The sequence below is a fragment of the Eschscholzia californica genome, unplaced genomic scaffold (assembly GCF_041429995.1).
Source record: "Eschscholzia californica isolate CP2 unplaced genomic scaffold, dmEscCali1.0.p SCAF_15, whole genome shotgun sequence".
NCBI classification, from domain to species: Eukaryota; Viridiplantae; Streptophyta; class Magnoliopsida; order Ranunculales; family Papaveraceae; genus Eschscholzia; species Eschscholzia californica.
In genome coordinates, this window is record NW_028238254.1 from 166,656 (window position 1) to 185,287 (window position 18,632).

Here is an 18,632-nt window from a genome sequence, read left to right on the forward strand (position 1 = left end):
TTAGCATTTCCCAATCTACCCTTTACTTTTAATAAGAATAAAAAGTTTCAGTTATTTCCACACTACTTCCAACATATTATTTATTTGAATACTCCAAATTTAATATGGGTAATTTAGGAAAAATCTTTTAGTGAGAGAACAATAAATAAAAATGGTCAATAAGTTGGATCTGCTAAAAAGTCAAACATAATCGGACGGAGGGTGTAAATGTTTTTACGTCGTGTCACTATAGAGTGCTTGAAAAGGCACGAGCGGGGAGAAATAGGAGTCCACGACGAGAACAAGTAGTACCCATTGTAAAATACTAACGGATGCGATCATACCAGCACTAATCCACCGGATCCCATCAGAACTCCGAAGTTAAGCGTGCTTGGGCGAGAGTAGTACTAGGATGGGTGACCTCCTGGGAAGTCCTCGTGTTGCATCCCTTTTTCTACTTTTTTTTTTTTTTTTTTTTTCTCGTTTCGTCGGAGAGACGGAGAAGAGGGGAAGAAAATAACCTGCCAAAGGCGGGTTAGGACCGTCGGATTTGCCAAAAAAACGTTGTTTTCAGTGTCATCCGTCTATTTTTCAGAATTTTGTGTAACTCGAGTAATTTAAAACTGGAATAACTCGTCGTACGTATTATAAACCGATGACAGCGATTTGGAGACATAAAAATATGTCCGGAAATATTTATTACTAATTTCATTAGCATTTCCCAATCTACCCTTTACTTTTAATAAGAATAAAAAGTTTCAGTTATTTCCACACTACTTCCAACATATTATTTATTTGAATACTCCAAATTTAATATGGGTAATTTAGGAAAAATCTTTTAGTGAGAGAACAATAAATAAAAATGGTCAATAAGTTGGATCTGCTAAAAAGTCAAACATAATCGGACGGAGGGTGTAAATGTTTTTACGTCGTGTCACTATAGAGTGCTTGAAAAGGCACGAGCGGGGAGAAATAGGAGTCCACGACGAGAACAAGTAGTACCCATTGTAAAATACTAACGGATGCGATCATACCAGCACTAATCCACCGGATCCCATCAGAACTCCGAAGTTAAGCGTGCTTGGGCGAGAGTAGTACTAGGATGGGTGACCTCCTGGGAAGTCCTCGTGTTGCATCCCTTTTTCTACTTTTTTTTTTTTTTCTCGTTTCGTCGGAGAGACGGAGAAGAGGGGAAGAAAATAACCTGCCAAAGGCGGGTTAGGACCGTCGGATTTGCCAAAAAAACGTTGTTTTCAGTGTCATCCGTCTATTTTTCAGAATTTTGTGTAACTCGAGTAATTTAAAACTGGAATAACTCGTCGTACGTATTATAAACCGATGACAGCGATTTGGAGACATAAAAATATGTCCGGAAATATTTATTACTAATTTCATTAGCATTTCCCAATCTACCCTTTACTTTTAATAAGAATAAAAAGTTTCAGTTATTTCCACACTACTTCCAACATATTATTTATTTGAATACTCCAAATTTAATATGGGTAATTTAGGAAAAATCTTTTAGTGAGAGAACAATAAATAAAAATGGTCAATAAGTTGGATCTGCTAAAAAGTCAAACATAATCGGACGGAGGGTGTAAATGTTTTTACGTCGTGTCACTATAGAGTGCTTGAAAAGGCACGAGCGGGGAGAAATAGGAGTCCACGACGAGAACAAGTAGTACCCATTGTAAAATACTAACGGATGCGTTCATACCAGCACCAATCCACCGGATCCCATCAGAACTCCGAAGTTAAGCGTGCTTGGGCGAGAGTAGTACTAGGATGGGTGACCTCTGGGAAGTCCTCGTGTTGCATCCCTTTTTCTACTTTTTTTTTTTTTTCTCGTTTCGTCGGAGAGACGGAGAAGAGGGGAAGAAAATAACCTGCCAAAGGCGGGTTAGGACCGTCGGATTTGCCAAAAAAACGTTGTTTTCAGTGTCATCCGTCTATTTTTCAGAATTTTGTGTAACTCGAGTAATTTAAAACTGGAATAACTCGTCGTACGTATTATAAACCGATGACAGCGATTTGGAGACATAAAAATATGTCCGGAAATATTTATTACTAATTTCATTAGCATTTCCCAATCTACCCTTTACTTTTAATAAGAATAAAAAGTTTCAGTTATTTCCACACTACTTCCAACATATTATTTATTTGAATACTCCAAATTTAATATGGGTAATTTAGGAAAAATCTTTTAGTGAGAGAACAATAAATAAAAATGGTTAATAAGTTGGATCTGCTAAAAAGTCAAACATAATCGGACGGAGGGTGTAAATGTTTTTACGTCGTGTCACTATAGAGTGCTTGAAAAGGCACGAGCGGGGAGAAATAGGAGTCCACGACGAGAACAAGTAGTACCCATTGTAAAATACTAACGGATGCGATCATACCAGCACTAATCCACCGGATCCCATCAGAACTCCGAAGTTAAGCGTGCTTGGGCGAGAGTAGTACTAGGATGGGTGACCTCCTGGGAAGTCCTCGTGTTGCATCCCTTTTTCTACTTTTTTTTTTTTTCTCGTTTCGTCGGAGAGACGGAGAAGAGGGGAAGAAAATAACCTGCCAAAGGCGGGTTAGGACCGTCGGATTTGCCAAAAAAACGTTGTTTTCAGTGTCATCCGTCTATTTTTCAAATTTTGTGTAACTCGAGTAATTTAAAACTGGAATAACTCGTCGTACGTATTATAAACCGATGACAGCGATTTGGAGACATAAAAATATGTCCGGAAATATTTATTACTAATTTCATTAGCATTTCCCAATCTACCCTTTACTTTTAATAAGAATAAAAAGTTTCAGTTATTTCCACACTACTTCCAACATATTATTTATTTGAATACTCCAAATTTAATATGGGTAATTAAGGAAAAATCTTTTAGTGAGAGAACAATAAATAAAAATGGTCAATAAGTTGGATCTGCTAAAAAGTCAAACATAATCGGACGGAGGGTGTAAATGTTTTTACGTCGTGTCACTATAGAGTGCTTGAAAAGGCACGAGCGGGGAGAAATAGGAGTCCACGACGAGAACAAGTAGTACCCATTGTAAAATACTAACGGATGCGATCATACCAGCACTAATCCACCGGATCCCATCAGAACTCCGAAGTTAAGCGTGCTTGGGCGAGAGTAGTACTAGGATTGGTGACCTCCTGGGAAGTCCTCGTGTTGCATCCCTTTTTCTACTTTTTTTTTTTTTTTTTTTCTCGTTTCGTCGGAGAGACGGAGAAGAGGGGAAGAAAATAACCTGCCAAAGGCGGGTTAGGACCGTCGGATTTGCCAAAAAAACGTTGTTTTCAGTGTCATCCGTCTATTTTTCAGAATTTTGTGTAACTCGAGTAATTTAAAACTGGAATAACTCGTCGTACGTATTATAAACCGATGACAGCGATTTGGAGACATAAAAATATGTCCGGAAATATTTATTACTAATTTCATTAGCATTTCCCAATCTACCCTTTACTTTTAATAAGAATAAAAAGTTTCAGTTATTTCCACACTACTTCCAACATATTATTTATTTGAATACTCCAAATTTAATATGGGTAATTTAGGAAAAATCTTTTAGTGAGAGAACAATAAATAAAAATGGTCAATAAGTTGGATCTGCTAAAAAGTCAAACATAATCGGACGGAGGGTGTAAATGTTTTTACGTCGTGTCACTATAGAGTGCTTGAAAAGGCACGAGCGGGGAGAAATAGGAGTCCACGACGAGAACAAGTAGTACCCATTGTAAAATACTAACGGATGCGATCATACCAGCACTAATCCACCGGATCCCATCAGAACTCCGAAGTTAAGCGTGCTTGGGCGAGAGTAGTACTAGGATGGGTGACCTCCTGGGAAGTCCTCGTGTTGCATCCCTTTTTCTACTTTTTTTTTTTTTCTCGTTTCGTCGGAGAGACGGAGAAGAGGGGAAGAAAATAACCTGCCAAAGGCGGGTTAGGACCGTCGGATTTGCCAAAAAAACGTTGTTTTCAGTGTCATCCGTCTATTTTTCAGAATTTTGTGTAACTCGAGTAATTTAAAACTGGAATAACTCGTCGTACGTATTATAAACCGATGACAGCGATTTGGAGACATAAAAATATGTCCGGAAATATTTATTACTAATTTCATTAGCATTTCCCAATCTACCCTTTACTTTTAATAAGAATAAAAAGTTTCAGTTATTTCCACACTACTTCCAACATATTATTTATTTGAATACTCCAAATTTAATATGGGTAATTTAGGAAAAATCTTTTAGTGAGAGAACAATAAATAAAAATGGTCAATAAGTTGGATCTGCTAAAAAGTCAAACATAATCGGACGGAGGGTGTAAATGTTTTTACGTCGTGTCACTATAGAGTGCTTGAAAAGGCACGAGCGGGGAGAAATAGGAGTCCACGACGAGAACAAGTAGTACCCATTGTAAAATACTAACGGATGCGATCATACCAGCACTAATCCACCGGATCCCATCAGAACTCCGAAGTTAAGCGTGCTTGGGCGAGAGTAGTACTAGGATGGGTGACCTCCTGGGAAGTCCTCGTGTTGCATCCCTTTTTCTACTTTTTTTTTTTTTCTCGTTTCGTCGGAGAGACGGAGAAGAGGGGAAGAAAATAACCTGCCAAAGGCGGGTTAGGACCGTCGGATTTGCCAAAAAAACGTTGTTTTCAGTGTCATCCGTCTATTTTTCAGAATTTTGTGTAACTCGAGTAATTTAAAACTGGAATAACTCGTCATACGTATTATAAACCGATGACAGCGATTTGGAGACATAAAAATATGTCCGGAAATATTTATTACTAATTTCATTAGCATTTCCCAATCTACCCTTTACTTTTAATAAGAATAAAAAGTTTCAGTTATTTCCACACTACTTCCAACATATTATTTATTTGAATACTCCAAATTTAATATGGGTAATTTAGGAAAAATCTTTTAGTGAGAGAACAATAAATAAAAATGGTCAATAAGTTGGATCTGCTAAAAAGTCAAACATAATCGGACGGAGGGTGTAAATGTTTTTACGTCGTGTCACTATAGAGTGCTTGAAAAGGCACGAGCGGGGAGAAATAGGAGTCCACGACGAGAACAAGTAGTACCCATTGTAAAATACTAACGGATGCGATCATACCAGCACTAATCCACCGGATCCCATCAGAACTCCGAAGTTAAGCGTGCTTGGGCGAGAGTAGTACTAGGATGGGTGACCTCCTGGGAAGTCCTCGTGTTGCATCCCTTTTTCTACTTTTTTTTTTTTTCTCGTTTCGTCGGAGAGACGGAGAAGAGGGGAAGAAAATAACCTGCCAAAGGCGGGTTAGGACCGTCGGATTTGCCAAAAAAACGTTGTTTTCAGTGTCATCCGTCTATTTTTCAGAATTTTGTGTAACTCGAGTAATTTAAAACTGGAATAACTCGTCGTACGTATTATAAACCGATGACAGCGATTTGGAGACATAAAAATATGTCCGGAAATATTTATTACTAATTTCATTAGCATTTCCCAATCTACCCTTTACTTTTAATAAGAATAAAAAGTTTCAGTTATTTCCACACTACTTCCAACATATTATTTATTTGAATACTCCAAATTTAATATGGGTAATTTAGGAAAAATCTTTTAGTGAGAGAACAATAAATAAAAATGGTCAATAAGTTGGATCTGCTAAAAAGTCAAACATAATCGGACGGAGGGTGTAAATGTTTTTACGTCGTGTCACTATAGAGTGCTTGAAAAGGCACGAGCGGGGAGAAATAGGAGTCCACGACGAGAACAAGTAGTACCCATTGTAAAATACTAACGGATGCGATCATACCAGCACTAATCCACCGGATCCCATCAGAACTCCGAAGTTAAGCGTGCTTGGGCGAGAGTAGTACTAGGATGGGTGACCTCCTGGGAAGTCCTCGTGTTGCATCCCTTTTTCTACTTTTTTTTTTTTTTTTTTCTCGTTTCGTCGGAGAGACGGAGAAGAGGGGAAGAAAATAACCTGCAAAAGGCGGGTTAGGACCGTCGGATTTGCCAAAAAAACGTTGTTTTCAGTGTCATCCGTCTATTTTTCAGAATTTTGTGTAACTCGAGTAATTTAAAACTGGAATAACTCGTCGTACGTATTATAAACCGATGACAGCGATTTGGAGACATAAAAATATGTCCGGAAATATTTATTACTAATTTCATTAGCATTTCCCAATCTACCCTTTACTTTTAATAAGAATAAAAAGTTTCAGTTATTTCCACACTACTTCCAACATATTATTTATTTGAATACTCCAAATTTAATATGGGTAATTTAGGAAAAATCTTTTAGTGAGAGAACAATAAATAAAAATGGTCAATAAGTTGGATCTGCTAAAAAGTCAAACATAATCGGACGGAGGGTGTAAATGTTTTTACGTCGTGTCACTATAGAGTGCTTGAAAAGGCACGAGCGGGGAGAAATAGGAGTCCACGACGAGAACAAGTAGTACCCATTGTAAAATACTAACGGATGCGATCATACCAGCACTAATCCACCGGATCCCATCAGAACTCCGAAGTTAAGCGTGCTTGGGCGAGAGTAGTACTAGGATGGGTGACCTCCTGGGAAGTCCTCGTGTTGCATCCCTTTTTCTACTTTTTTTTTTTTTCTCGTTTCGTCGGAGAGACGGAGAAGAGGGGAAGAAAATAACCTGCCAAAGGCGGGTTAGGACCGTCGGATTTGCCAAAAAAAACGTTGTTTTCAGTGTCATCCGTCTATTTTTCAGAATTTTGTGTAACTCGAGTAATTTAAAACTGGAATAACTCGTCGTACGTATTATAAACCGATGACAGCGATTTGGAGACATAAAAATATGTCCGGAAATATTTATTACTAATTTCATTAGCATTTCCCAATCTACCCTTTACTTTTAATAAGAATAAAAAGTTTCAGTTATTTCCACACTACTTCCAACATATTATTTATTTGAATACTCCAAATTTAATATGGGTAATTTAGGAAAAATCTTTTAGTGAGAGAACAATAAATAAAAATGGTCAATAAGTTGGATCTGCTAAAAAGTCAAACATAATCGGACGGAGGGTGTAAATGTTTTTACGTCGTGTCACTATAGAGTGCTTGAAAAGGCACGAGCGGGGAGAAATAGGAGTCCACGACGAGAACAAGTAGTACCCATTGTAAAATACTAACGGATGCGATCATACCAGCACTAATCCACCGGATCCCATCAGAACTCCGAAGTTAAGCGTGCTTGGGCGAGAGTAGTACTAGGATGGGTGACCTCCTGGGAAGTCCTCGTGTTGCATCCCTTTTTCTACTTTTTTTTTTTTTCTCGTTTCGTCGGAGAGACGGAGAAGAGGGGAAGAAAATAACCTGCCAAAGGCGGGTTAGGACCGTCGGATTTGCCAAAAAAACGTTGTTTTCAGTGTCATCCGTCTATTTTTCAGAATTTTGTGTAACTCGAGTAATTTAAAACTGGAATAACTCGTCGTACGTATTATAAACCGATGACAGCGATTTGGAGACATAAAAATATGTCCGGAAATATTTATTACTAATTTCATTAGCATTTCCCAATCTACCCTTTACTTTTAATAAGAATAAAAAGTTTCAGTTATTTCCACACTACTTCCAACATATTATTTATTTGAATACTCCAAATTTAATATGGGTAATTTAGGAAAAATCTTTTAGTGAGAGAACAATAAATAAAAATGGTCAATAAGTTGGATCTGCTAAAAAGTCAAACATAATCGGACGGAGGGTGTAAATGTTTTTACGTCGTGTCACTATAGAGTGCTTGAAAAGGCACGAGCGGGGAGAAATAGGAGTCCACGACGAGAACAAGTAGTACCCATTGTAAAATACTAACGGATGCGATCATACCAGCACTAATCCACCGGATCCCCTCAGAACTCCGAAGTTAAGCGTGCTTGGGCGAGAGTAGTACTAGGATGGGTGACCTCCTGGGAAGTCCTCGTGTTGCATCCCTTTTTCTACTTTTTTTTTTTTTCTCGTTTCGTCGGAGAGACGGAGAAGAGGGGAAGAAAATAACCTGCCAAAGGCGGGTTAGGACCGTCGGATTTGCCAAAAAAACGTTGTTTTCAGTGTCATCCGTCTATTTTTCAGAATTTTGTGTAACTCGAGTAATTTAAAACTGGAATAACTCGTCGTACGTATTATAAACCGATGACAGCGATTTGGAGCCATAAAAATATGTCCGGAAATATTTATTACTAATTTCATTAGCATTTCCCAATCTACCCTTTACTTTTAATAAGAATAAAAAGTTTCAGTTATTTCCACACTACTTCCAACATATTATTTTTTTGAATACTCCAAATTTAATATGGGTAATTTAGGAAAAATCTTTTAGTGAGAGAACAATAAATAAAAATGGTCAATAAGTTGGATCTGCTAAAAAGTCAAACATAATCGGACGGAGGGTGTAAATGTTTTTACGTCGTGTCACTATAGAGTGCTTGAAAAGGCACGAGCGGGGAGAAATAGGAGTCCACGACGAGAACAAGTAGTACCCATTGTAAAATACTAACGGATGCGATCATACCAGCACTAATCCACCGGATCCCATCAGAACTCCGAAGTTAAGCGTGCTTGGGCGAGAGTAGTACTAGGATGGGTGACCTCCTGGGAAGTCCTCGTGTTGCATCCCTTTTTCTACTTTTTTTTTTTTTTTTTTTTTTTCTCGTTTCGTCGGAGAGACGGAGAAGAGGGGAAGAAAATAACCTGCCAAAGGCGGGTTAGGACCGTCGGATTTGCCAAAAAAACGTTGTTTTCAGTGTCATCCGTCTATTTTTCAGAATTTTGTGTAACTCGAGTAATTTAAAACTGGAATAACTCGTCGTACGTATTATAAACCGATGACAGCGATTTGGAGACATAAAAATATGTCCGGAAATATTTATTACTAATTTCATTAGCATTTCCCAATCTACCCTTTACTTTTAATAAGAATAAAAAGTTTCAGTTATTTCCACACTACTTCCAACATATTATTTATTTGAATACTCCAAATTTAATATGGGTAATTTAGGAAAAATCTTTTAGTGAGAGAACAATAAATAAAAATGGTCAATAAGTTGGATCTGCTAAAAAGTCAAACATAATCGGACGGAGGGTGTAAATGTTTTTACGTCGTGTCACTATAGAGTGCTTGAAAAGGCACGAGCGGGGAGAAATAGGAGTCCACGACGAGAACAAGTAGTACCCATTGTAAAATACTAACGGATGCGATCATACCAGCACTAATCCACCGGATCCCATCAGAACTCCGAAGTTAAGCGTGCTTGGGCGAGAGTAGTACTAGGATGGGTGACCTCCTGGGAAGTCCTCGTGTTGCATCCCTTTTTCTACTTTTTTTTTTTTTCTCGTTTCGTCGGAGAGACGGAGAAGAGGGGAAGAAAATAACCTGCCAAAGGCGGGTTAGGACCGTCGGATTTGCCAAAAAAACGTTGTTTTCAGTGTCATCCGTCTATTTTTCAGAATTTTGTGTAACTCGAGTAATTTAAAACTGGAATAACTCGTCGTACGTATTATAAACCGATGACAGCGATTTGGAGACATAAAAATATGTCCGGAAATATTTATTACTAATTTCATTAGCATTTCCCAATCTACCCTTTACTTTTAATAAGAATAAAAAGTTTCAGTTATTTCCACACTACTTCCAACATATTATTTATTTGAATACTCCAAATTTAATATGGGTAATTTAGGAAAAATCTTTTAGTGAGAGAACAATAAATAAAAATGGTCAATAAGTTGGATCTGCTAAAAAGTCAAACATAATCGGACGGAGGGTGTAAATGTTTTTACGTCGTGTCACTATAGAGTGCTTGAAAAGGCACGAGCGGGGAGAAATAGGAGTCCACGACGAGAACAAGTAGTACCCATTGTAAAATACTAACGGATGCGATCATACCAGCACTAATCCACCGGATCCCATCAGAACTCCGAAGTTAAGCGTGCTTGGGCGAGAGTAGTACTAGGATGGGTGACCTCCTGGGAAGTCCTCGTGTTGCATCCCTTTTTCTACTTTTTTTTTTTTTCTCGTTTCGTCGGAGAGACGGAGAAGAGGGGAAGAAAATAACCTGCCAAAGGCGGGTTAGGACCGTCGGATTTGCCAAAAAAACGTTGTTTTCAGTGTCATCCGTCTATTTTTCAGAATTTTGTGTAACTCGAGTAATTTAAAACTGGAATAACTCGTCGTACGTATTATAAACCGATGACAGCGATTTGGAGACATAAAAATATGTCCGGAAATATTTATTACTAATTTCATTAGCATTTCCCAATCTACCCTTTACTTTTAATAAGAATAAAAAGTTTCAGTTATTTCCACACTACTTCCAACATATTATTTATTTGAATACTCCAAATTTAATATGGGTAATTTAGGAAAAATCTTTTAGTGAGAGAACAATAAATAAAAATGGTCAATAAGTTGGATCTGCTAAAAAGTCAAACATAATCGGACGGAGGGTGTAAATGTTTTTACGTCGTGTCACTATAGAGTGCTTGAAAAGGCACGAGCGGGGAGAAATAGGAGTCCACGACGAGAACAAGTAGTACCCATTGTAAAATACTAACGGATGCGATCATACCAGCACTAATCCACCGGATCCCATCAGAACTCCGAAGTTAAGCGTGCTTGGGCGAGAGTAGTACTAGGATGGGTGACCTCCTGGGAAGTCCTCGTGTTGCATCCCTTTTTCTACTTTTTTTTTTTTTTTTTTTTTTTTTCTCGTTTCGTCGGAGAGACGGAGAAGAGGGGAAGAAAATAACCTGCCAAAGGCGGGTTAGGACCGTCGGATTTGCCAAAAAAACGTTGTTTTCAGTGTCATCCGTCTATTTTTCAGAATTTTGTGTAACTCGAGTAATTTAAAACTGGAATAACTCGTCGTACGTATTATAAACCGATGACAGCGATTTGGAGACATAAAAATATGTCCGGAAATATTTATTACTAATTTCATTAGCATTTCCCAATCTACCCTTTACTTTTAATAAGAATAAAAAGTTTCAGTTATTTCCACACTACTTCCAACATATTATTTATTTGAATACTCCAAATTTAATATGGGTAATTTAGGAAAAATCTTTTAGTGAGAGAACAATAAATAAAAATGGTCAATAAGTTGGATCTGCTAAAAAGTCAAACATAATCGGACGGAGGGTGTAAATGTTTTTACGTCGTGTCACTATAGAGTGCTTGAAAAGGCACGAGCGGGGAGAAATAGGAGTCCACGACGAGAACAAGTAGTACCCATTGTAAAATACTAACGGATGCGATCATACCAGCACTAATCCACCGGATCCCATCAGAACTCCGAAGTTAAGCGTGCTTGGGCGAGAGTAGTACTAGGATGGGTGACCTCCTGGGAAGTCCTCGTGTTGCATCCCTTTTTCTACTTTTTTTTTTTTTCTCGTTTCGTCGGAGAGACGGAGAAGAGGGGAAGAAAATAACCTGCCAAAGGCGGGTTAGGACCGTCGGATTTGCCAAAAAAACGTTGTTTTCAGTGTCATCCGTCTATTTTTCAGAATTTTGTGTAACTCGAGTAATTTAAAACTGGAATAACTCGTCGTACGTATTATAAACCGATGACAGCGATTTGGAGACATAAAAATATGTCCGGAAATATTTATTACTAATTTCATTAGCATTTCCCAATCTACCCTTTACTTTTAATAAGAATAAAAAGTTTCAGTTATTTCCACACTACTTCCAACATATTATTTATTTGAATACTCCAAATTTAATATGGGTAATTTAGGAAAAATCTTTTAGTGAGAGAACAATAAATAAAAATGGTCAATAAGTTGGATCTGCTAAAAAGTCAAACATAATCGGACGGAGGGTGTAAATGTTTTTACGTCGTGTCACTATAGAGTGCTTGAAAAGGCACGAGCGGGGAGAAATAGGAGTCCACGACGAGAACAAGTAGTACCCATTGTAAAATACTAACGGATGCGATCATACCAGCACTAATCCACCGGATCCCCTCAGAACTCCGAAGTTAAGCGTGCTTGGGCGAGAGTAGTACTAGGATGGGTGACCTCCTGGGAAGTCCTCGTGTTGCATCCCTTTTTCTACTTTTTTTTTTTTTCTCGTTTCGTCGGAGAGACGGAGAAGAGGGGAAGAAAATAACCTGCCAAAGGCGGGTTAGGACCGTCGGATTTGCCAAAAAAACGTTGTTTTCAGTGTCATCCGTCTATTTTTCAGAATTTTGTGTAACTCGAGTAATTTAAAACTGGAATAACTCGTCGTACGTATTATAAACCGATGACAGCGATTTGGAGCCATAAAAATATGTCCGGAAATATTTATTACTAATTTCATTAGCATTTCCCAATCTACCCTTTACTTTTAATAAGAATAAAAAGTTTCAGTTATTTCCACACTACTTCCAACATATTATTTTTTTGAATACTCCAAATTTAATATGGGTAATTTAGGAAAAATCTTTTAGTGAGAGAACAATAAATAAAAATGGTCAATAAGTTGGATCTGCTAAAAAGTCAAACATAATCGGACGGAGGGTGTAAATGTTTTTACGTCGTGTCACTATAGAGTGCTTGAAAAGGCACGAGCGGGGAGAAATAGGAGTCCACGACGAGAACAAGTAGTACCCATTGTAAAATACTAACGGATGCGATCATACCAGCACTAATCCACCGGATCCCATCAGAACTCCGAAGTTAAGCGTGCTTGGGCGAGAGTAGTACTAGGATGGGTGACCTCCTGGGAAGTCCTCGTGTTGCATCCCTTTTTCTACTTTTTTTTTTTTTTTTTTTTTTTTCTCGTTTCGTCGGAGAGACGGAGAAGAGGGGAAGAAAATAACCTGCCAAAGGCGGGTTAGGACCGTCGGATTTGCCAAAAAAACGTTGTTTTCAGTGTCATCCGTCTATTTTTCAGAATTTTGTGTAACTCGAGTAATTTAAAACTGGAATAACTCGTCGTACGTATTATAAACCGATGACAGCGATTTGGAGACATAAAAATATGTCCGGAAATATTTATTACTAATTTCATTAGCATTTCCCAATCTACCCTTTACTTTTAATAAGAATAAAAAGTTTCAGTTATTTCCACACTACTTCCAACATATTATTTATTTGAATACTCCAAATTTAATATGGGTAATTTAGGAAAAATCTTTTAGTGAGAGAACAATAAATAAAAATGGTCAATAAGTTGGATCTGCTAAAAAGTCAAACATAATCGGACGGAGGGTGTAAATGTTTTTACGTCGTGTCACTATAGAGTGCTTGAAAAGGCACGAGCGGGGAGAAATAGGAGTCCACGACGAGAACAAGTAGTACCCATTGTAAAATACTAACGGATGCGATCATACCAGCACTAATCCACCGGATCCCATCAGAACTCCGAAGTTAAGCGTGCTTGGGCGAGAGTAGTACTAGGATGGGTGACCTCCTGGGAAGTCCTCGTGTTGCATCCCTTTTTCTACTTTTTTTTTTTTTCTCGTTTCGTCGGAGAGACGGAGAAGAGGGGAAGAAAATAACCTGCCAAAGGCGGGTTAGGACCGTCGGATTTGCCAAAAAAACGTTGTTTTCAGTGTCATCCGTCTATTTTTCAGAATTTTGTGTAACTCGAGTAATTTAAAACTGGAATAACTCGTCGTACGTATTATAAACCGATGACAGCGATTTGGAGACATAAAAATATGTCCGGAAATATTTATTACTAATTTCATTAGCATTTCCCAATCTACCCTTTACTTTTAATAAGAATAAAAAGTTTCAGTTATTTCCACACTACTTCCAACATATTATTTATTTGAATACTCCAAATTTAATATGGGTAATTTAGGAAAAATCTTTTAGTGAGAGAACAATAAATAAAAATGGTCAATAAGTTGGATCTGCTAAAAAGTCAAACATAATCGGACGGAGGGTGTAAATGTTTTTACGTCGTGTCACTATAGAGTGCTTGAAAAGGCACGAGCGGGGAGAAATAGGAGTCCACGACGAGAACAAGTAGTACCCATTGTAAAATACTAACGGATGCGATCATACCAGCACTAATCCACCGGATCCCATCAGAACTCCGAAGTTAAGCGTGCTTGGGCGAGAGTAGTACTAGGATGGGTGACCTCCTGGGAAGTCCTCGTGTTGCATCCCTTTTTCTACTTTTTTTTTTTTTCTCGTTTCGTCGGAGAGACGGAGAAGAGGGGAAGAAAATAACCTGCCAAAGGCGGGTTAGGACCGTCGGATTTGCCAAAAAAACGTTGTTTTCAGTGTCATCCGTCTATTTTTCAGAATTTTGTGTAACTCGAGTAATTTAAAACTGGAATAACTCGTCGTACGTATTATAAACCGATGACAGCGATTTGGAGACATAAAAATATGTCCGGAAATATTTATTACTAATTTCATTAGCATTTCCCAATCTACCCTTTACTTTTAATAAGAATAAAAAGTTTCAGTTATTTCCACACTACTTCCAACATATTATTTATTTGAATACTCCAAATTTAATATGGGTAATTTAGGAAAAATCTTTTAGTGAGAGAACAATAAATAAAAATGGTCAATAAGTTGGATCTGCTAAAAAGTCAAACATAATCGGACGGAGGGTGTAAATGTTTTTACGTCGTGTCACTATAGAGTGCTTGAAAAGGCACGAGCGGGGAGAAATAGGAGTCCACGACGAGAACAAGTAGTACCCATTGTAAAATACTAACGGATGCGATCATACCAGCACTAATCCACCGGATCCCATCAGAACTCCGAAGTTAAGCGTGCTTGGGCGAGAGTAGTACTAGGATGGGTGACCTCCTGGGAAGTCCTCGTGTTGCATCCCTTTTTCTACTTTTTTTTTTTTTTTTTTTTTTTTTCTCGTTTCGTCGGAGAGACGGAGAAGAGGGGAAGAAAATAACCTGCCAAAGGCGGGTTAGGACCGTCGGATTTGCCAAAAAAACGTTGTTTTCAGTGTCATCCGTCTATTTTTCAGAATTTTGTGTAACTCGAGTAATTTAAAACTGGAATAACTCGTCGTACGTATTATAAACCGATGACAGCGATTTGGAGACATAAAAATATGTCCGGAAATATTTATTACTAATTTCATTAGCATTTCCCAATCTACCCTTTACTTTTAATAAGAATAAAAAGTTTCAGTTATTTCCACACTACTTCCAACATATTATTTATTTGAATACTCCAAATTTAATATGGGTAATTTAGGAAAAATCTTTTAGTGAGAGAACAATAAATAAAAATGGTCAATAAGTTGGATCTGCTAAAAAGTCAAACATAATCGGACGGAGGGTGTAAATGTTTTTACGTCGTGTCACTATAGAGTGCTTGAAAAGGCACGAGCGGGGAGAAATAGGAGTCCACGACGAGAACAAGTAGTACCCATTGTAAAATACTAACGGATGCGATCATACCAGCACTAATCCACCGGATCCCATCAGAACTCCGAAGTTAAGCGTGCTTGGGCGAGAGTAGTACTAGGATGGGTGACCTCCTGGGAAGTCCTCGTGTTGCATCCCTTTTTCTACTTTTTTTTTTTTCTCGTTTCGTCGGAGAGACGGAGAAGAGGGGAAGAAAATAACCTGCCAAAGGCGGGTTAGGACCGTCGGATTTGCCAAAAAAACGTTGTTTTCAGTGTCATCCGTCTATTTTTCAGAATTTTGTGTAACTCGAGTAATTTAAAACTGGAATAACTCGTCGTACGTATTATAAACCGATGACAGCGATTTGGAGACATAAAAATATGTCCGGAAATATTTATTACTAATTTCATTAGCATTTCCCAATCTACCCTTTACTTTTAATAAGAATAAAAAGTTTCAGTTATTTCCACACTACTTCCAACATATTATTTTTTTGAATACTCCAAATTTAATATGGGTAATTTAGGAAAAATCTTTTAGTGAGAGAACAATAAATAAAAATGGTCAATAAGTTGGATCTGCTAAAAAGTCAAACATAATCGGACGGAGGGTGTAAATGTTTTTACGTCGTGTCACTATAGAGTGCTTGAAAAGGCACGAGCGGGGAGAAATAGGAGTCCACGACGAGAACAAGTAGTACCCATTGTAAAATACTAACGGATGCGATCATACCAGCACTAATCCACCGGATCCCATCAGAACTCCGAAGTTAAGCGTGCTTGGGCGAGAGTAGTACTAGGATGGGTGACCTCCTGGGAAGTCCTCGTGTTGCATCCCTTTTTCTACTTTTTTTTTTTTCTCGTTTCGTCGGAGAGACGGAGAAGAGGGGAAGAAAATAACCTGCCAAAGGCGGGTTAGGACCGTCGGATTTGCCAAAAAAACGTTGTTTTCAGTGTCATCCGTCTATTTTTCAGAATTTTGTGTAACTCGAGTAATTTAAAACTGGAATAACTCGTCGTACGTATTATAAACCGATGACAGCGATTTGGAGACATAAAAATATGTCCGGAAATATTTATTACTAATTTCATTAGCATTTCCCAATCTACCCTTTACTTTTAATAAGAATAAAAAGTTTCAGTTATTTCCACACTACTTCCAACATATTATTTTTTTGAATACTCCAAATTTAATATGGGTAATTTAGGAAAAATCTTTTAGTGAGAGAACAATAAATAAAAATGGTCAATAAGTTGGATCTGCTAAAAAGTCAAACATAATCGGACGGAGGGTGTAAATGTTTTTACGTCGTGTCACTATAGAGTGCTTGAAAAGGCACGAGCGGGGAGAAATAGGAGTCCACGACGAGAACAAGTAGTACCCATTGTAAAATACTAACGGATGCGATCATACCAGCACTAATCCACCGGATCCCATCAGAACTCCGAAGTTAAGCGTGCTTGGGCGAGAGTAGTACTAGGATGGGTGACCTCCTGGGAAGTCCTCGTGTTGCATCCCTTTTTCTACTTTTTTTTTTTTCTCGTTTCGTCGGAGAGACGGAGAAGAGGGGAAGAAAATAACCTGCCAAAGGCGGGTTAGGACCGTCGGATTTGCCAAAAAAACGTTGTTTTCAGTGTCATCCGTCTATTTTTCAGAATTTTGTGTAACTCGAGTAATTTAAAACTGGAATAACTCGTCGTACGTATTATAAACCGATGACAGCGATTTGGAGACATAAAAATATGTCCGGAAATATTTATTACTAATTTCATTAGCATTTCCCAATCTACCCTTTACTTTTAATAAGAATAAAAAGTTTCAGTTATTTCCACACTACTTCCAACATATTATTTTTTTGAATACTCCAAATTTAATATGGGTAATTTAGGAAAAATCTTTTAGTGAGAGAACAATAAATAAAAATGGTCAATAAGTTGGATCTGCTAAAAAGTCAAACATAATCGGACGGAGGGTGTAAATGTTTTTACGTCGTGTCACTATAGAGTGCTTGAAAAGGCACGAGCGGGGAGAAATAGGAGTCCACGACGAGAACAAGTAGTACCCATTGTAAAATACTAACGGATGCGATCATACCAGCACTAATCCACCGGATCCCATCAGAACTCCGAAGTTAAGCGTGCTTGGGCGAGAGTAGTACTAGGATGGGTGACCTCCTGGGAAGTCCTCGTGTTGCATCCCTTTTTCTACTTTTTTTTTTTTTTTTTTTTTTTTCTCGTTTCGTCGGAGAGACGGAGAAGAGGGGAAGAAAATAACCTGCCAAAGGCGGGTTAGGACCGTCGGATTTGCCAAAAAAACGTTGTTTTCAGTGTCATCCGTCTATTTTTCAGAATTTTGTGTAACTCGAGTAATTTAAAACTGGAATAACTCGTCGTACGTATTATAAACCGATGACAGCGATTTGGAGACATAAAAATATGTCCGGAAATATTTATTACTAATTTCATTAGCATTTCCCAATCTACCCTTTACTTTTAATAAGAATAAAAAGTTTCAGTTATTTCCACACTACTTCCAACATATTATTTTTTTGAATACTCCAAATTTAATATGGGTAATTTAGGAAAAATCTTTTAGTGAGAGAACAATAAATAAAAATGGTCAATAAGTTGGATCTGCTAAAAAGTCAAACATAATCGGACGGAGGGTGTAAATGTTTTTACGTCGTGTCACTATAGAGTGCTTGAAAAGGCACGAGCGGGGAGAAATAGGAGTCCACGACGAGAACAAGTAGTACCCATTGTAAAATACTAACGGATGCGATCATACCAGCACTAATCCACCGGATCCCATCAGAACTCCGAAGTTAAGCGTGCTTGGGCGAGAGTAGTACTAGGATGGGTGACCTCCTGGGAAGTCCTCGTGTTGCATCCCTTTTTCTACTTTTTTTTTTTTTTTTTTTTTTTTTCTCGTTTCGTCGGAGAGACGGAGAAGAGGGGAAGAAAATAACCTGCCAAAGGCGGGTTAGGACCGTCGGATTTGCCAAAAAAACGTTGTTTTCAGTGTCATCCGTCTATTTTTCAGAATTTTGTGTAACTCGAGTAATTTAAAACTGGAATAACTCGTCGTACGTATTATAAACCGATGACAGCGATTTGGAGACATAAAAATATGTCCGGAAATATTTATTACTAATTTCATTAGCATTTCCCAATCTACCCTTTACTTTTAATAAGAATAAAAAGTTTCAGTTATTTCCACACTACTTCCAACATATTATTTATTTGAATACTCCAAATTTAATATGGGTAATTTAGGAAAAATCTTTTAGTG

The 18,632-nt window shown here is 37.9% G+C and overlaps 27 non-coding genes across 27 annotated transcripts; all 27 read left to right on the forward strand.

Annotated features, from left to right (window-relative positions):
* Nucleotides 1-309: 309 nt before the first annotated feature.
* On the forward strand, nt 310-428 carry LOC147561698 (5S ribosomal RNA). Its single transcript, XR_015232711.1, has one exon. It is a non-coding gene; the product is annotated as a 5S ribosomal RNA (ribosomal RNA).
* A 571-nt stretch (nt 429-999) lies between these two features.
* LOC147561699 (5S ribosomal RNA) lies at nt 1,000-1,118 on the forward strand. The gene has a single exon (XR_015232712.1). It is a non-coding gene; the product is annotated as a 5S ribosomal RNA (ribosomal RNA).
* Nucleotides 1,119-1,682: 564 nt separating this feature from the next.
* On the forward strand, nt 1,683-1,800 carry LOC147561700 (5S ribosomal RNA). Its single transcript, XR_015232801.1, has one exon. It is a non-coding gene; the product is annotated as a 5S ribosomal RNA (ribosomal RNA).
* A 564-nt stretch (nt 1,801-2,364) lies between these two features.
* LOC147561701 (5S ribosomal RNA) lies at nt 2,365-2,483 on the forward strand. Its single transcript, XR_015232713.1, has one exon. It is a non-coding gene; the product is annotated as a 5S ribosomal RNA (ribosomal RNA).
* Nucleotides 2,484-3,045: 562 nt separating this feature from the next.
* LOC147561702 (5S ribosomal RNA) lies at nt 3,046-3,164 on the forward strand. The gene has a single exon (XR_015232790.1). It is a non-coding gene; the product is annotated as a 5S ribosomal RNA (ribosomal RNA).
* Nucleotides 3,165-3,733: 569 nt separating this feature from the next.
* On the forward strand, nt 3,734-3,852 carry LOC147561703 (5S ribosomal RNA). The gene has a single exon (XR_015232714.1). It is a non-coding gene; the product is annotated as a 5S ribosomal RNA (ribosomal RNA).
* Nucleotides 3,853-4,415: 563 nt separating this feature from the next.
* Nucleotides 4,416-4,534, forward strand: LOC147561704 (5S ribosomal RNA). Its single transcript, XR_015232715.1, has one exon. It is a non-coding gene; the product is annotated as a 5S ribosomal RNA (ribosomal RNA).
* Nucleotides 4,535-5,097: 563 nt separating this feature from the next.
* On the forward strand, nt 5,098-5,216 carry LOC147561705 (5S ribosomal RNA). The gene has a single exon (XR_015232716.1). It is a non-coding gene; the product is annotated as a 5S ribosomal RNA (ribosomal RNA).
* Nucleotides 5,217-5,779: 563 nt separating this feature from the next.
* Nucleotides 5,780-5,898, forward strand: LOC147561706 (5S ribosomal RNA). Its single transcript, XR_015232717.1, has one exon. It is a non-coding gene; the product is annotated as a 5S ribosomal RNA (ribosomal RNA).
* Nucleotides 5,899-6,466: 568 nt separating this feature from the next.
* Nucleotides 6,467-6,585, forward strand: LOC147561707 (5S ribosomal RNA). The gene has a single exon (XR_015232719.1). It is a non-coding gene; the product is annotated as a 5S ribosomal RNA (ribosomal RNA).
* A 564-nt stretch (nt 6,586-7,149) lies between these two features.
* LOC147561708 (5S ribosomal RNA) lies at nt 7,150-7,268 on the forward strand. The gene has a single exon (XR_015232720.1). It is a non-coding gene; the product is annotated as a 5S ribosomal RNA (ribosomal RNA).
* Nucleotides 7,269-7,831: 563 nt separating this feature from the next.
* On the forward strand, nt 7,832-7,950 carry LOC147561709 (5S ribosomal RNA). The gene has a single exon (XR_015232784.1). It is a non-coding gene; the product is annotated as a 5S ribosomal RNA (ribosomal RNA).
* A 563-nt stretch (nt 7,951-8,513) lies between these two features.
* On the forward strand, nt 8,514-8,632 carry LOC147561710 (5S ribosomal RNA). Its single transcript, XR_015232721.1, has one exon. It is a non-coding gene; the product is annotated as a 5S ribosomal RNA (ribosomal RNA).
* Nucleotides 8,633-9,205: 573 nt separating this feature from the next.
* Nucleotides 9,206-9,324, forward strand: LOC147561711 (5S ribosomal RNA). The gene has a single exon (XR_015232722.1). It is a non-coding gene; the product is annotated as a 5S ribosomal RNA (ribosomal RNA).
* A 563-nt stretch (nt 9,325-9,887) lies between these two features.
* Nucleotides 9,888-10,006, forward strand: LOC147561712 (5S ribosomal RNA). The gene has a single exon (XR_015232723.1). It is a non-coding gene; the product is annotated as a 5S ribosomal RNA (ribosomal RNA).
* Nucleotides 10,007-10,569: 563 nt separating this feature from the next.
* LOC147561713 (5S ribosomal RNA) lies at nt 10,570-10,688 on the forward strand. Its single transcript, XR_015232724.1, has one exon. It is a non-coding gene; the product is annotated as a 5S ribosomal RNA (ribosomal RNA).
* Nucleotides 10,689-11,263: 575 nt separating this feature from the next.
* LOC147561714 (5S ribosomal RNA) lies at nt 11,264-11,382 on the forward strand. Its single transcript, XR_015232725.1, has one exon. It is a non-coding gene; the product is annotated as a 5S ribosomal RNA (ribosomal RNA).
* Nucleotides 11,383-11,945: 563 nt separating this feature from the next.
* On the forward strand, nt 11,946-12,064 carry LOC147561715 (5S ribosomal RNA). Its single transcript, XR_015232786.1, has one exon. It is a non-coding gene; the product is annotated as a 5S ribosomal RNA (ribosomal RNA).
* Nucleotides 12,065-12,627: 563 nt separating this feature from the next.
* On the forward strand, nt 12,628-12,746 carry LOC147561716 (5S ribosomal RNA). Its single transcript, XR_015232726.1, has one exon. It is a non-coding gene; the product is annotated as a 5S ribosomal RNA (ribosomal RNA).
* Nucleotides 12,747-13,320: 574 nt separating this feature from the next.
* On the forward strand, nt 13,321-13,439 carry LOC147561717 (5S ribosomal RNA). Its single transcript, XR_015232727.1, has one exon. It is a non-coding gene; the product is annotated as a 5S ribosomal RNA (ribosomal RNA).
* A 563-nt stretch (nt 13,440-14,002) lies between these two features.
* On the forward strand, nt 14,003-14,121 carry LOC147561718 (5S ribosomal RNA). The gene has a single exon (XR_015232728.1). It is a non-coding gene; the product is annotated as a 5S ribosomal RNA (ribosomal RNA).
* Nucleotides 14,122-14,684: 563 nt separating this feature from the next.
* LOC147561719 (5S ribosomal RNA) lies at nt 14,685-14,803 on the forward strand. Its single transcript, XR_015232730.1, has one exon. It is a non-coding gene; the product is annotated as a 5S ribosomal RNA (ribosomal RNA).
* Nucleotides 14,804-15,378: 575 nt separating this feature from the next.
* LOC147561720 (5S ribosomal RNA) lies at nt 15,379-15,497 on the forward strand. The gene has a single exon (XR_015232731.1). It is a non-coding gene; the product is annotated as a 5S ribosomal RNA (ribosomal RNA).
* Nucleotides 15,498-16,059: 562 nt separating this feature from the next.
* LOC147561721 (5S ribosomal RNA) lies at nt 16,060-16,178 on the forward strand. The gene has a single exon (XR_015232732.1). It is a non-coding gene; the product is annotated as a 5S ribosomal RNA (ribosomal RNA).
* Nucleotides 16,179-16,740: 562 nt separating this feature from the next.
* Nucleotides 16,741-16,859, forward strand: LOC147561722 (5S ribosomal RNA). Its single transcript, XR_015232733.1, has one exon. It is a non-coding gene; the product is annotated as a 5S ribosomal RNA (ribosomal RNA).
* A 562-nt stretch (nt 16,860-17,421) lies between these two features.
* LOC147561723 (5S ribosomal RNA) lies at nt 17,422-17,540 on the forward strand. Its single transcript, XR_015232734.1, has one exon. It is a non-coding gene; the product is annotated as a 5S ribosomal RNA (ribosomal RNA).
* A 574-nt stretch (nt 17,541-18,114) lies between these two features.
* Nucleotides 18,115-18,233, forward strand: LOC147561724 (5S ribosomal RNA). Its single transcript, XR_015232736.1, has one exon. It is a non-coding gene; the product is annotated as a 5S ribosomal RNA (ribosomal RNA).
* The last annotated feature ends 399 nt before the right edge of the window (nt 18,234-18,632 follow it).